Source organism: Limanda limanda, chromosome 4, assembly GCF_963576545.1.
Source record: "Limanda limanda chromosome 4, fLimLim1.1, whole genome shotgun sequence".
Lineage (NCBI taxonomy): Eukaryota > Metazoa > Chordata > Actinopteri > Pleuronectiformes > Pleuronectidae > Limanda > Limanda limanda.
The window spans coordinates 30,634,087-30,647,889 of record NC_083639.1 but is presented as its reverse complement, the minus strand read 5'-3'; positions in this window follow the sequence as shown (position 1 = coordinate 30,647,889).

The window sequence follows — 13,803 nt, the reverse complement described above, 5'->3', positions numbered from 1 at the left end:
AAACTTGAACGTTGTGTCAGCTGAGTGAAACTAAAAACTCTGAGCTGCTTGTGAACGTGTCTCTGTGGGTTGAGAGAAACATGAGTCATTTAAAAAACTGATGAGTTGATGACACCTGGGATTTCATTTAATATTTAAATCTCAGCTGAGACACAGAATATTAATATACTGAAGAAGCTCGAGGTCGTTTCAAACGTATTATCACTGTGTGTGTGTGAGCAGCTTTAAATAAAGATTATTAGATTTGAATCAACCGCTGGGGGGCGCTAACACGTCACAGAAACAACCATCAGCACGTGCAGTGTGTTAAAGGAGAGAGAGAGAGAGAGAGAAAGAGAGAGAGAGAGAGAGAGAGAGAGAGAGAGAGAGAGAGAGAGAGAGAGATAGAGAGGAAGCTGCAGCTGTTTATTTTCTCAGTGATGTTACACAAACACAGAGCGATGGACCGAGAGAGTTTTATTAAGAGGAAGAAAAACAGGAGGAAGAAGAAGAAGAAGAAGAAGAAGAAGAAGAAGAAGAAGAAGAAGAAGAAGAAGAAGAAGAGGAGAAGAAGAAGATGCTGTGTGTTTCTCTGCATCGGTTTCATCAGTGAAAGTGATAAACCTCTGGACTTGTGATGGGGTGAATCTGAATCTGAGGAGGATGCTGATGAACGAGTGAGTAAACTTATCAATACTAATATTCACATTAAAAAAAGAACAGAATAAAAAGTGGTGAAGAGATTAGAGAAAACGTGAGAATGTAAAATATAATTATAGTGATTATAAAACAATTTAAAAATAATAGGCAATAAAATAATAAATGCTAAGATTAAGTCAATAAATATTAGATTGTTTATAAATGAAAATGAGGTATTGTGTCATCAAATGTTTGTTAATCTGAAGTTATTTTAATTTAAACATTTTTTTTACAATTCCTTTTTGATTTTGACAATATATCAGAATCCGAGGATTTTAGAGACGATTTTGGATTTGTTGTTATTATAACCATTATTATCATAATCATTTTTATTTGTATTATTAACAACCATAACGGTGTTGTTTTATTCATCCAGAGCTTTTAACGATAATCACAGAGAAAGATAATAGTTTTTTATTTTTTTCATTATATTTGTTGGTTTTCAAGTCAACAAGACAACAACATGCAAACACAACAATCAGCAAAACAAATAAAACTGACTTATCAAACCTAATCATCATAAAATAAAACTAAATAATACAAAATAAAACTAGTATCTCTTTTTCATCACTTTGAAATCATTATAAATCTGAATGTACAGTTATAATGAATAAAATGTTTTATAAATCAGGCTGTAAATTATATGAACAAATAACATATGAATCATATTAACAAACCCTTCAGTAAAAAGACCTTCAGAATAAAAACAGGAATAAAACTGGAATAAAACTACTAAAGTTTCAGAACATGAAGAAAAAACTCATTTTGAGCCCTTAAATATTTACACTGTGATTTTAATCCACAAACACAAACGTTAATCAAATAAAAATCTAAATGTGCACTTTGAATATTTTATTTCCTCTCATCTGAAAGAAAACATGAAGTCAAAATCTCAAACTGGAGCCAAGCGTGAACAGATTTCTTTTTTCTGCAGTGAAGTGAAGTCACATCGTGTTCGGTGTCGAAGGGACTTTGTTATCGAAGGTGTGTTTTTCTTCTTCTCTCCACCGCTGAGATTTCAAGCCGCTGAGCTTCCTCCTGCTGAATTATAGATCAACTTTATTTCTGTGTGAGCAGCAGGCGGCTCCCTGAGGCCTCAGCATGGGTCCTCCATCGACCAGGGGGAGGGGCCACGTGGGCTCACTGTTCGTCTGGGGTCAGTGCATGATGGGAAAAAAGAGGAAACCAGAAGGTCACTCATGCATGAATTTGAAAATCTGATAAAAAGAGATTAAAAAGTCCAATGAGACTTAACTTTAATGATTCTTTCCCTGACTCAGCACTTCCTTCTACCAAGCTTCATGATGATTGGTCCAGTAGTTTGTGTGTAATCCTGCTGACACTGAAAAACATGAACTTCTCTGGACTCAACCTGCAGCATCCAGAACATCTAGAGGTTTAGACTCTGGAAAAATGTGAGGCTTCATCGAATCATGACTGGGAATTGAGACGAGATGAGACAAGATAAGATAAGATAAGATAAGATAAGGTGTGGATCACTGAGGTGTTTCAGGAGCTTTCTCTTTTTCTAACTAACATGTAGAAGTTTCTCAAAGCTTCGCTCCAACCTCCTGGAGGAGCAGTGACTCCTCACTACCTCGGCCTCCATCCTCTAACGGAGAGAGAGAGAAGGAGAAACTGGATTAAACAGCAGCAGGAAGAAGAGAAGAGGTGAAGTCCGGCTGCTCTGTTAAAAACACCATCAAGTCCACATGAGGTTGAACACCTGTCTGAGACGAGGCCCTTTCCTGCAGCGCACACTCACAGACTGTGACATCATTACATCTCACTCTCAGGGTGGAGCTCCTCCGTCCTGTCGGAGCAGCTCTGCACAGATCTGATGTTCACACCAGGAGACGGAGAGAATAACATGAAGGAGAAAAGAAGGAGCCAGATCACTTCTGTTGTTTCACTCAGCTCAGACGTGGACTCACTCACATTCAGTCTCAGGATCTAATTTCCAGTCAAAGTCTTCTGGGCTCAGGTCCAGTGAACATTGAGCTTTTGTTTCCACTGTGTGGTTCATCACATCAGTGTGTGACTGTCTGCTGCATTCAGATGAAGTTAAGAAGCACATGTGACTGAAAGAAAAGATCTGAGTCACGTCCAGGCCTCCATCTAAAAAGTGTTTAAAGCTGCGATTAGTCAAAATGATCACAATACAAAAAACAAATCAAACACCTGCAGCTGAAGAACAAAGAAAGACACACGACCACTGAGGACGGATATCTATGAGTGCAATATGGTGCAGATCCAAGTAAGAATCAGGATCTAGTTTGTGTGAATGTGGTTTCAGGTGTGTGCTCTCGTTTTCTCCTTGTCACCTTTATTCTCAGACTCACCTGAGTTGTGTCTTCCCCCCCACAGTCGGTAACCATGGTGAAGGAGAGCGTGCCGCGCTGGCTCCACCGGGACTCGGACGAGGGTCTGATCCATGTGAACGTCGGAGGCCTGAAGAGGAGCCTGTGCTCCACCACGCTGAAGAAGTTCCCAGACACCAGACTGGGAAAACTGCTGTCATGTGACTCGGAGGAGGACATTCTGCAGGTGGGTCAGGGCTTCACACAACATGTCGAGATAATATCCACCTGACATGTTGTGTAGTTGGTGTTTGTGAAGCAGCAGCAGCAGGTTGTCGGGTCCGACTCGTTCAAACAGGAACATGTCAGGAACATCCAGGTGAGGGGCGGAGCCTGTAGAGCAGCAGGGGCGGAGCCTGTAGAGCAGCAGGAGGCGGGACATGACGTATAAACTCTGCTGTGGAAAGATCAGTGTTGTTGTTTCCAGCTCCTCCACACGGCGTCGGCCTCATCACCAGAAGATCTGGAATCTCCTCGTATTTCCAAGTGGACGTCTTCGTCTTCTACGTGTCCGGCTCCTCTTCTTCATCCTGAGATCTTTGTTCTTCCAGTTTCACGTCCGTCACGTGTTAGAATGTTCCAGAGCTTTTCCAGTTGTTTTCTAGCATCGACTCACTCTGACATTTATCGTCATAAACTTCTCAATGTTCACTTTTCTTCTTCACTTCACCAGAGACTCTTTCATGTAACACTTGAATATCTCTACTCATATTTATCAATCCTCATTTGCACCTTTTTATTCTGCATTGTTTTTATTCTTGTTAATTTCAGATTCTATCGTTTTTCTTTTTCTTTATTTCTTTGTATCTATTTGCTGCTTCTGCTCAGTTTTTATATTCCAGTGTTTCATTTCTTTGCCGCCTCAGGACTCAGTTCTGTTCCCTCTCATGTTCTGGAATCACAATAAATCTCCTTGAATCTTTTCTCCTTTCTCGCTAAAAAAATAAACTTTTCATTTATCCAACAAATAACTTGAATCCTTCTCTTTCCCCTCCTTCCTCTCGCAGGTGTGTGACGACTACGACGTGCAGCAGAAGGAGTTTTATTTTGACAGGAATCCCGGCCTGTTCCCGTACGTCCTCCACTTCTACCAGACAGGGAAACTTCACATCATGGACGAGCTGTGCGTCTTCTCCTTCAGGTCCGTGTCTCTGTCCTCGTGTCTCACATGCAAACCTCACAACACGTACAACACAGGTAGAAGCTGAAGATTCTGAGAGGGGAAATGTGTCGTGTTGTTCTGCCCACAATGTTTGTGGTGTTATTGTGGTATATTCAGCTACGAGATCTTTTTAACATGGGTATAAACCAGAATGACATGTTCACATCTATGGCGTCTTGATTCCTAAATTCTCAGACTTTTTAAATACTATTCCATAAGTTTCTCGTTAGTTCTCTCTCTTTTTGGAATGATCTCTGACCTGCTAATGGATGGGTATAGAAGGAATGTTCTTTAACAGGCGTCTTCATCTTTTAGGTAAGAAACATGCCCTTATTTAGTCAGAGATCCTTTGCGAGACGTGGGCGGAAACAACCTCTCTATATGAATGTGTGTTTGACAACAACAAAAATGTGTGTTTGACCACTTGTTGTTTTATTTCATATCGATGATCCTTTTCCTCCCTCATTGTTTTTCCAGTCAGTCATGATGTTGCTTCTACTTCCTGCTTTAGCTTGGGCCTCACTGAAAGCTTCCTCTGTGACTCGCTCCTGTTTTAAAGATTGTGTTGTCCTTTCATTGCCCTCGATGCTCAGTGAGCTGGGATCCACATGAACCGGACTTCTGTGTGTGATGTCGTCTGAATAGTGTCTGGTGTGTTTCATACAGTGTATCTGCTCTGCTGTGGGACGACTGTAATGATACCAATGCTGACTCATCTGGTTTTGCTCTGTCCACTGTGATGCCATTGCTATTGTCAACATCTCATCTGTATAAACTGTGATCTGCTGTTCTTTCCTTTATATTTAGATTTAATTCTGGGACAACAAACCCAGTCTTTCCATTCTTTGGCTCCTTTGATCCATCTCTATATTGGGAACAGAGTATTATGTGTAGTCCTTCACCTTCCCTCCTGCTACGGGAACTCATAGTATCGCCAGATGTCAACACACAGGAATACATGCATCTGAATACACTGGCATTTAATTTCTTAAATTACAACCTGGTTTACAATTGGTTTAAAGTTAATTAGTAATTATGGTTCACACACCACAAAGTAATGCATTGCAGTGAGAGCACAAGGACGTTTGTATAAAAACCTCATAAAAGTTTCCTCTGAGATTTAAAGATGCTCTGCTCTTCATCGACTCTTCTTCATACTGTAAATGTCTCATTCACTTTTCTTCTGCTTGTTTCCATTAAGTCAAACTGGTGATTTTGTTCTTTTACCTGCACCAAGGACGAGATGTTTCCACCTGTTTGTTTGAAGAGGAAAGAAACGCTGAGTCATGATTCCAGTGAAGTCGGTGGAAGGATGTTTATTGAGCATTAAAGCAGAGACAAGTAGAAACAGAACTTTTCTCTCTGAGATGTTTTTCTTCTGGTTACATCTGGTTTGTCACAGAGGAAATGATCCATGTGTTTGACTCATAGACTGAATATAAAGGCTTTGACTGGGATGTGCTGCTGTTATACTGCAGCGCCACCTGTGGGTCAAAAGTAGAAAAGCCACCACCGCTCTGCACCTGATGCAGAAATGAAAAAAACAACATTTTTAAGTCAAGAGTTTTGATCTTTTGTGTCAAAGACAAAACTCTGATTTTGAACTCAAAGTGATTTCAATGTGTTGAACTTTGTGTTGAACTAAATCAATTTGTGACGTGAATCCAGGAACTTTAAGATCATAAACAAACATATACACAGAATGTGGTTCTACACACATGGAGACAGACTGAGGGACAAAGGTGGAAAATAATAAAGACAAACTTAAACACACTGTATGTGACTCTTTATAGAGGGTTTATATATTCTGCTTGTGTTGTGTCATTTCAATAAACACATTCTTCATGTGAATAAACACAATCGGGGCAGGAAGGTTGCTGGTTTGAATCCGGTTCAGATGGGTCTTCCTGTGTGGAGTCTGCATGTTCTCCACGTGTTTTCTCCAGGTGCTCCGGCTTCATCTCACAAACACATGCAGATTAGGGGTTGTGTAGATTGGAGACTACACACAAGCTGCTGCTGCTTCAGCCTCTGGATCCTCAGGACACAGCTCAGCCTCCGTCCACACACACTGTCCTCTTCACACTCTGCTCCATGAAGATCACCACCCCTTCCACCTGTTGAGAGAAGAAGACATCAGTGTCACAGAGACTCACTTCATCAGCTGTGAGTCAGTGATGCAGCTCATCCAGTAGAAAGAGCAGCAGGGACTTCAGTCCTGTTCAGAGGTGGAGCAGCTTCCTCTCTGCTTCATGTTCACGTGTTGGAATGAACACGCTAAGAGCTCAGTGTGTGTCCTCTGCATGTCAAAGTGCAGAGTGGACACCTGAGAGGTGGATTTACTGCTGTTACAGGTGAAGACATGTTTCACTGTGTGTTGATGAACATCTGCTTCTGACAAACTGGGACCAGATGAGACAGATGGACCTCAGCAGAGGTTCTGCTCTGTAGAAAGAGCTCCTGGTTACCATGGTGATGAGGAGAGGCTTCAGTCCCAATGATCTCAGAGCTGTGACAAAGATCCACCTGATCAGTTCTTCACTGATGAAGTGAGAGGACAAACTGTCTCAGATCAGATGAAGACGTCTCTGTCCCTCTTGTGAGGCTGTCAGCTGTGGTCCAGCTTCACTTCCTGTTCACATGAAAACAACAACAACTGTCGTCTTCACGTCAACTCAATCACATGATCCCAAGCAGCTTGGGGCTCGTCTGATTGGCCGACTGTTGTCTCTCTGTGTCTCTGTCCAATCCTGACGTCTGTCCTCATTGTCCTCTCACAGCTTCACTGAGGAAACACTGAGGCCTGAACCACGAAGACACTTCAACATGTCCAGGAGATCTTTCTGAGATCAGCTCAACTGAACCTGACAGACACAGTCAGGCTAAGTGGTCACATGACGCTGGTTATCAACTCGTTAAGTTAACTCAGGTTTTCCTCAACGAGATCTGAGCGTGCACATAAAAGGGGCGGGGTCTACTGAGTACGACCAATCACAGACATGGACAGTTTGACTGACAGCAGAGCCTCATATTTCACAACCAGGATCAAACTGTTCTATAATAAAAATCAGAGGAGAACAAACACATGATCCAGAATAAAAGAAACTCAGTCACAGCTGCTAAATGCAGGAAGAACAGCTGGTAAAGCATCTGGATCGTGTCAATGTGTAAGTTACAGCGCCCCCTGGTGGCATCTGGTGAAAATATATTACGTGACCACGACATAATAACGTGTGTGAACGAGATAAATAACTCGAGGTCACGAGATCTGAATCTGTTGTTTACTAACAAGACGAGTGGAAGAGAAGAAGACACACACTGTCTCACTGTCTCTGAGGACACAAACTGTCTCACTGTCTCTGAGGACACACACTGTCTCACTGACTCTGAGGACACACACTGGATCATTGACTCTGAGGACACACACTGTCTCACTGTCTCTGAGGACACACACTGTCTCACTGACTCTGAGGACACACACTGTCTCACTGATTCTGAGGACACACACTGTCTCACTGTCTCTGAGGACACACACTGTCTCACTGTCTCTGAGGACACACACATGGACCTGTCTCCAGGAAGCGGACTGAGGTCATCTGGTGTTTTGGGGACAGGATGAGTCTGGAGACATTGAGATGTTCTGGGTGAGTTAGAGATCAACTGAACCAACCAGACGTTGATTTAAACTTCCCTTATCCGTCCCTTTAAGGAGAGTGTGCACCACACAACAGTGGAGAGTCACTGTGGTCAGTGCGTGGAGCTTCTATACGGGTTGATCTCCAACTTAAACTGGAGCAGGTTAGCCGTTCATCAGAAGTTACCATGGTGATTTACCTCGTTAAGAAGTGGACGAGCTTCGTAGGACTGAAAAAACTAAACCTGAAGTGAACCTGATAACCACAAATCCTGCTTGGTAGCACAGACCCTGGATCTGTGATACTGACTGTGTTTAGTAAAATACTGATGAAAGCAGCGTGGACTGACTCCACCCATCTACTGACCTCAGAGTCTCCAGTCCACAGGTTGGACTCTGCTGTAGATCAAGCAGCTCCTTCACTGCTGAGTCCTGCAGGTCGTTTACTCTCAGCTCCAGTTCTCTCAGATGAGAGGGGTTTGACCTCAGAGCTGAAGCTAGAGAAGAACAGCTGATCTCTGTCAGTCTGCAGCCCCCCAACCTGGATAAAGAATAAAACTTAACTGTAAATTAAACTGAGTTCATGTGTGAAAATAAAAGACAAATATTGACGTCACACAGACTCATAACATGGAAGATAAATATGAAATCAGACATGTGGGACTAAAAACGAGTCCGGATTCAGTACAAATAGATTATTAGGACCCGGTCTCTGTCCTGCAGATCAGTTTAGGAAATCCAGAACTAAACTCAGTGTTTAAAGAAGTACCTGAATATTTAAAATGTCACAGATTAATTAATAAATGGATTCATGTTATGTATGAAGAGGAATTATGTTAAATTAGAATTAAAGAGATAAATTGTGTATAAATGCTATTTTATAGATATGTGATCTACAAAAGTCAGTCAGTGAACTGACCTCAGAATCTCCAGTCGACAGGTTGGACTCTGTAGAAAACCACACAGCTCCTTCACTCCTGAGTCCTGCAGGATGTTGTTATTCAGATCCAGTTCTCTCAGATGAGAGGGGTTTGACCTCAGAGCTGAAGCCAGAGAAGAACATCTGATCTCTGTCAGCCAGCAGTGATTCAACCTGGATAAAGAAATATGAATGTTAGAATGTGTCCTCCTGCTGTTGTGGATCGTCATCATGTCAACACAGACTCTCAACATGCTGCTGACCTCAGTCCAGCCTGTGACCTGAAGATAAATATCAGATCAGACATGTTGGACCATTGTTTCATTCATCAGCTTCTTCTCTGTGTGTTGGTCACTGAGCAGGTTTGTGTAATTAAACACTGTTTAAAGTAGGGACGGCTCCTGATGTCACTTCCTGTTAGTATCTATACTTATCAACTGTCCAACGTGTTTCAATAAGAATGTATCTTATTTTGAAAACCTTAGGAGGACGAGTGCTCGGCCTCAGTCCACATGTTATTTACTGACACTTTCTCAGTGATCAGGAGCAGGTGAGTGCAGGTGAATGGAGTTGATGAGGTGGACGTGACTGACAGGCTGGGTGAGGGACAGATGACTGAGGGACAGTGAGCAGAGCAGAACTGAGACAAGTTAAATGAATAATGACCCAATAAGAGAGAAAGTCTGAAAAGTGAAGAAGGATTTAAGGACCTCAGAGTCTCCAGTCGACAGTTTGGACTCTCCAGTCCAGAACACAGCAGCTTCACTTCTGAATCCTGCAGCACGTTGTGACTCAGATCCAGTTCTCTCAGATGTGAGGGGTCTGACTTCAGAGCTGAGGCCACAACTTCCCACTGAATCTCTGAGAATCCACAACCACGGAGTCTGTAATTAAAGAAAATATCAAATCTGTTAGAATTAAATCACAAACACAACATTCATACTAAACGTGATCATGTGACCCTCACCCTGGTAAATCCCCTTTTTGTGAAAAACTCCTCAAGAGAATCCTTTCAGATTTGGTTCAAGCTTCATTCAGACTAACAGAGGAACTCATTAGATTCAGGTGGTCAAAGGTCAAAGGTCACAGTGACCTCATGTTATTGTGAAGTCAACATGTCAGGAACCTGGAGGGACGGACACTGCACTGGTTGGTGGTGGAGGACAAACGCAGGGTGGGAACTCTATTTTGACCAGAAAGAAGAATAAACTACATTTCCTGCTTCTTCAGTTTCAAGGAACCGTCAGTGATTCTCATCCAAACACTGATTCAGTGATCGTCTCCTAACACTGTGCTAGCTGTTTGATCATATGTATATAAATATATATATAAAGAGAGAGAGAAAGATCTCCAATCAACCTAACAGATCTCCATGTCTTATCGTTGGTGGAGGAAGCTGGAGAACCCAGAGAAAACCCTGTAGACACCAGTAGAACCTCTTCCTCACAGAGAGGCTGCACTAACAGTGTTGACCACTGCAACACCATGCTGCCCAAAACAATGAGGATCATTTAACACTGAGTGTATTTGAAGAACGACTCATCTACACTGATTGAACATGTTATTGATCATGTCTGGACTCACCGAGCCTTCCTGCAGTTCCTCACAGCTGGGATCAGCCTCCGTCGACCCTGGTCTGATGTGTTGAACTTCTCCATGTCCAACTCATCCAGAACCTCCTCTGACATCTGCAGCATGTAGGCCAGAGTTGAGCAGTGGATCTCAGAGAGTTTCTCCTTTGATCTGTTCTCTGACGTCAAGAACTGTTTCATCTGCTGATGAACTGAGTGGTCGTTCATCTCAGTCAGACAGTGGAAGATGTTGATGCTTCTGTCAGGAGAAATGTCATCACTCTTCATCTCCTTGAGGTTGTTGATGACTATCTGGATGATCTCTGGATTGTTCTCTGTCCGACCCAGCAGGCCTCCTAAGACTCTCTGGTTGGACTCCAGACTGAGGCCGTGAAGGAAGCGAACAAACAGGTCCAGATGACCATTAGTACTGGTGAGGGATTTCTCCATGGTTCTCTTCAGGAGGTCATCCAGGGAGAAGGTACTGTCTGTGTCCTCATATGTCCCCAAGAAGTTGTTGAGTTCTTCTGTTTGTGTGTAAAGGTGGAACACGTAAACTGCAGCCAGAAACTCCTGAACGCTCAGATGAACAAAGCAGTAGACTGATTTCTGGAAGATCACAAACTCTCTTCTGAAGATCTCAGTACAAACTCCTGAGTACACCGAGGCCTCTGTGACATTAAGACCACACCGCTCCAGGTCTTCTTGGTAGAACATGATGTTTCCTTCCTCCAGATGTTTAAGCGCCAGCCTCCCCAGCTTCAGAAGAACGTCCCTGTCAGTCTCCGTCAGCTGCTGTGGAGTCGTCTCATGTCCCTCACCGTACTTGTTGTTCTTCCTCTTTGTCTGAACCAGCAGGAAGTGTGAGTACAGGTCAGTCAGGGTCTTGGGCAGCTCTCCTCTCTGGTCTGTGGTCAACATGTGCTCCAGAACTGTTCCACTGATCCAGCAGAAGACTGGTATTTGACACATGATGTGGAGGCTCCTGGACATCTTGATGTGTGAGATGATTCTGCTGCACAGCTCTTCATCACTGAATCTCCTCCTTAAGTACTCCTCCTTCTGGGCCTCAGTGAAGCCTCGTACTTCTGTGACCCTGTCGACACATGCAGGAGGGATCTGATTGGCCGCAGCAGGTCTGGAGGTTATCCAGACGAGAGCCGAGGGAAGCAGATTCCCCCGGATGAGGTTTGTCAGCAGCACGTTGACTGATGACCTCTGTGTGACCTCAGACACAAGCTCCCTGTGGTTGAAGTCCAGAGAAGGTCTGCTTTCATCCAGGCCGTCAAAGATGAACAAAGGTTTACAGACAGCGAGCGTCTCTGCCGTGAGCTTCTGTAACGCTGGATGGAAAACACAGAGCAGCGTGAGGAGACTGTGCTGCTGGTCCTTCACCAGGTTCAGCTCCCTGAACGAAAGCACAGTCAGCAGACCCACATCCTGGTTCTCTAAACCCTCTGCCCAGTCCAGAGTGAACTTCTGCACCGAGAAGGTTTTTCCAACGCCAGCGACGCCGTTGGTCAGGACGACTCTGATGCTGCTCTGCTGGTCAGTGGAGGCTTTAAAGATGTCGTGGCACCTGATGGGAGTGTCGTGGAGGATCTTCTTCTTGGAAGCCGTCTCAAGCTGCCTCACCTCATGTTGAGTATTAACCCCTTCACTCTGTCCCTCTGTGATGTAGAGCTCAGTGTAGATCCTGTTGAGGAGGGTTCTACTTCCTGTTTCATCACTTCCTTCAGTCACATGTTCACATCTCCTCCTCAGACTGAGGTGATGTTCATCTAAAACCTCCTGCAGACCACGATCTGCTGAAAGACAAGAAACAATGTCAGAGACAGAGAATCTGAGAATCTGCTGATTGTTTTCATCAGATACAGAAAAACTACAGAAAATAAAAGCTTTTTAACAATGTATTTTTCTAAAGATGTTAAGTGTTGATGCTGTATGAAGGAACAAAATAAAACCACATGTGCTGATGTCAGAAGTGAAGACATCAGCAGACACATGTACAGTGCTGCTCTGACCGGCTGTCTGAGAACCAGCTCCTGTTCTGGATCTTTTTCCACACTGGGGACAGGAGGAGTCTCCTGAAGAACCAGTCTGGTCCCAGTATGAGGTGATGCACTGTCTGCAGAACCAGTGTCCACAGCTGGTAGAGACTGGATCCTTCAGGACGTCCTGACACGAAGCACAGCAGGACGACTGCTCCTCCTCAGAAACATGACTCCTCTTCCTCTCCCTGTGAAGACATTTCATGATAACTCACATGTCACAGTCACAGGTTGTCATCACTTCAGTCAAGGAGGTTTTTTTTTCACCCAGTATGTTTGTGTGCTGGTTGGTTCGTTAGTGGGATTATAAAAAACAACAGATTACCAGTAAACTTGGTGGAAGGTTGTGGTCTGTGAACCAGATCGGGGGGGGGGGGTTCCTCTTTCACAGACATGTTCAGAGGACTGATGTTTACCAGTGTGTGGAATTTGGTGCACATCCAAATCAAACTGAGTCTCTAGTGGATTTCAAAGTGGTTTCATAAGGAGCGTGTTGGTTCTTGGTGGAGGTCTGAGCTCTTTGAGTGATTCTGAGAGATTATTCACCAACTTCAATGAAGCTGTGTCCTAATGCAGGGGCCACACTAGAGGAAACTAGATCCTCTTCAGAGCAGGTCACAGTAGAAACAGTCTCTTACTCTGTGTGTGAGGGTCCAGGTTCATTACTGAAGTTTAGAGGAAGTCCCATGGACCAATCACTCTTCAGAGACAGACAGCTGGACCCTGGAGACTCTGCTCTCAGTCTGTGGTCCTGACCTCTGCAAACACAAACACGTTTTTATTCAGAACACATCATTCACTGGTTCATTCTCTGAGGATTCAGTTTGGAGCTTCACATGTTTGTAGCAGGTCTCTTACTTTGTGTGTGAGGGTCCAGGTTCATTACTGAAGTTTAGAGGATCTCCCATGGACCAGTCACTCTTCAGAGACAGACAGCTGGACCCTGGAGACTCTGCTCTCAGTCTGTGGTCCTGACCTCTGCAAACACAAACACGTTTTTATTCAGAACACATCATTCACTGGTTCATTCTGTGAGGATTCAGTTTGGAGCTTCACATGTTTGTAGCAGGTCTCTTACTTTGTGGTTGAGGGTCCAACTTGCTCTGAAGTGTCCTCGTCCATGTTGCACCGGGCCGGCTGCGGCTCAGTTGTGGTTCACGCCGCGCTGCTCTTCTAGATATTCAAGGTCTGGTCTATTTCCTTCTGGTTGTGCGCTCAGTTTACAGCTGAACTCAGTGAAATGATCTTTAGACCAGTTTCAATGTTTTTCTGTTGAAAATGTCACATACACAAATATTTGCAACACTTCCAGTAGCCTACCCATTTCAAAATAAAAGTACTGCAGCGTTTCTGTTGACTGCATCAATTCATTTATTTTTTAAATGTTTTTATAGTGCACAGCTTCATAGTTGGTAGTACTGGTATTTA